Raw genomic sequence first — 3,498 nt, 5'->3', positions numbered from 1 at the left:
CAGAAGATGCATCGGGATTGAATACAAAATGGACAATGCCGACTTAAGTACAAGAATAGTGAATCTTCTAAGAGTTTGTGATTTAAGCGGCTCCTGGGAGACCAGTATTAGATTCCGGTGCACGAGTTCAGGTTTAGTGTATGCCTTGGACCTTCAGATTGACCGTAAAGCACAGAAATTGCAGCGTGATTGAATACAAACGAACTATGCCGACTTAAGTACAAGAAGAGTGAATCTTCTAAGGCTTTGTGGTTTGAGTTTCTCCTGGGAGACCAGTATTAGATTTCGATGCACCAGTGCAGGTTTACTGTACCCCTTGGACCTTCACATTGACCATGAAACACAGAAATTGCAATCGGGATAGAATACAAAAGGCACAATGCCGACTTAAGTACAAGAAGAGTGAATCATCTAAGAGTTTGTGATTTGAGCGGCCCCTGGGAGACCAGTATTAGATTCCGATTCACCAGTGCAGTATTACTGTATCCCTTGGACCTTCACATTGAGCTTGAAACACAGAAATCGCATTGGGATTGAATACAAAAGGGACAAAGCCGAATTAAGTATGAGAAGAGTGAATCCTCTAAGAGTTTGTGGTTTAAGCGGCTCCTGGGAGACCAGTAATAGATTCCGGTGCACGAGTCAGGTTTACTGTATCTCTTGGACCTTCACATTGACCGTAAAACACAGAAATTGCAGCGTGATTGAATACGAACGGACTATGCCGACTTAAGTAAAAGAAGAGTCAATCTTCTAAGGCTTTGTGGTTTGAGTGGCTCCTGGGAGACTAGTATTAGATTTCGATGCACCAGTGCAGGTTTACTGTAACCCTTGTACCTTCACATTGACCATGAAACACAGAAATTGCATCGGGATTGAATAAAAAAGGGATAATGCCTACATAAGTACAAGAAGAGTGAATCTTCTAAGAGGATGTGATTTGAGCGACTCCTGGGAGACCAGTATTACATTCCGATTCACCAGCACAGGTTTACTGTATCTATTAGACCTTCACATTGACCATGAAGGACAGATATCGCATCGGGATCGAATACAAAAGTCACAACGCCGACTTAAGTTCAAGAAGAGTGAATCTTCTAAGAGTTTGTGCTTTAAGCGGCTCCTGGGTAACAGTATTAGATTCCGATGCATCAATGCAGGTTTGCTGTACCCCTTGGACCTTCACATTAACCATGAAAGACAGAAATCGCAATGGGATAGGATACAAAAGGGACAATGCCGAATTAAGGACAACAAGAGTGAATCTTCTAAGAATTTGGGGTTCGAGCGGCTCCTGGGAGACCAGTGATAGATTCCGAAGCACCAGTGCAGGTTTACTGTATCCCTTGGACCATCACATTGACCATGAAACACAGAAACTGCATCGGGATTAAATACAAAAAGCACAATGCCAACTTAAGTACAAGAAGAGTGAATCCTCTAACAGTTTGTGGTTTGAACACCTCCTGGGAGACCAGTATTAAATTCCGATGCACCTGTGCAGGTCTACTGTATCCCTTGGACCTTCACATTGTCCATGAAACACAGAAATTGCGTCGGGATTGAATACAAGATGGACAATGATGACTCAAGTATGAGAAGAGTGAATGTTCTAAGCGTCTGGGGTCGAGCGGCTCCTGGGAGACCAGTATTAGATTCCGGTGCACGAGTTCAGTTTTACTGTATCCAATGGATCTTCTCATTGACCGTAAACCACAGAAATTCCACCGTGATTGAATACAAACGGACTATGCCGACTTAAGTTCAAGAAAAGTGAATCTTCTAAGGCTTTGTGGTTTGAGTGGCTACTGGGAGACCAGTATTAGATTCCGATGCACCAGTGCAGGTTTTCTGTATCCCTTGGACCTTCACATTGACCATGAAACACAGATATTGCATCAGGATTGTATACAAAAGGCACAATGCCGCCTTAAGTACAAGAAGAGTGAATCCTCTAAGAGTTTGTGATTTGAGAGACCCCTGGGAGACCATTATTAGATTCCGATTCACCAGTGCAGGTTTACTGTATCCCTTGGACCTTCACATTGACCATGAAACACAGAAATCGCATTGGGATTGAATACAAAAGGGACAAAGCCGAATTAAGTACGAGAAGAGTGAATCCTCTAAGAGTTTGTGGTTTAGGCAGCTCCTGGGAGACCAGTAATAGATTCCGGTGCACGAGTTCAGGTTTACTGTATCCCATGGATCTTCTCATTGACCGTAAACCACAGAAATTGCACCGTGAATGAATACAAACGGACTATGCCGACTTAAGTTCAAGAAAAGTGAATCTTCTAAGGCTTTGTGGTTTGAGTGGCTACTGGGAGACCAGTATTAGATTCCGATGCACCAGTGCAGGTTTACTGTATCCCTTGGACCTTCACATTGACCATGAAACACAGATATTGCATCGGGATTGTATACAAAAGGCAAGGCACAATGCCGACTTAAGTACAAGAAGAGTGAATCCTCTAAGAGTTTGTGGTTTGAGCGGCTCCTATGAGACCAGTATTAGATTCCAAAGCACCAGTGCAGGTTTACTGTATCCCTTGGAACTTCACATTGACCATGAAACACAGAAACTGCATCGGGATTGAATACAAAAAGCACAATGCCAACTTAAGTACAAGAAGAGTGGATCCTCTAACAGTTTGTGGTTTGAACAGTTCTGGGAGACCAGTATTAAATTCCGATGCACCTGTGCAGGTCTACTGCATCCCTTGGACCATCACATTGACCAGGAAACACAGATATTGCATCAGGATTGTATACAAAAGGCACAATGCCGACTTAAGTACAAGAAGAGTGAATCCTCTAAGAGTTTGTGGTTTGAGCGGCTCCTGGCAGACCAGTATTAGTTTCCGATGCTACAGTGCAGGTTTACTGTATCCCTTGGACCTTCACATTGACCATGAAACACAGAAATAGCATTGGGATTTAAAAAAAAAAATACCGACTTAAGGACAAGAAGAGTGAATCTTCTAAGAGTTTGTGGTTTGAGCGGCTCCTGGGAGACCCGAAGTAGATTCCGATTGCCCAGTGCATTGCAGGTTTACTGTTTCCCTTGGACCTTCACATTGAAGACGAAACACATAAATTGCATCAGGAATGAATATAAAAGGGACAAAGACGACTCAAGTACAAGAAGAGTGAATCTTCTAAGAGACTGTGGTAAGAACGGCTCCTGGGAGACCAGTATTAGATTCCGATGCAGCAGTGCAGGTTTACAGTATCCCTTGGAGCTTCACATTGACCAAGAAACACAGTTATTGCATCGGGATGGATTACAAAAGTTGCTATGCCTACTTAAGTACAAGAAGAGTGAATCTTCAAAGAATTTGTGGTTTGAGCGGCTCTTGGGAGACCAGTATTAGATTCCGAAGCACCAGTGCAATTTTACTGTATCCCTTGGACCTTCACATTGACCAGGAAACACAGAAGATGCATCGCGATTGAATACAAAATGGACAATGCCGACTTAAGTACAAGAATAGT

Source organism: Schistocerca piceifrons, chromosome X (assembly GCF_021461385.2).
Source record: "Schistocerca piceifrons isolate TAMUIC-IGC-003096 chromosome X, iqSchPice1.1, whole genome shotgun sequence".
In the NCBI taxonomy this organism is placed as follows: domain Eukaryota; kingdom Metazoa; phylum Arthropoda; class Insecta; order Orthoptera; family Acrididae; genus Schistocerca; species Schistocerca piceifrons.
This window is presented reverse-complemented; position numbering follows the sequence as displayed.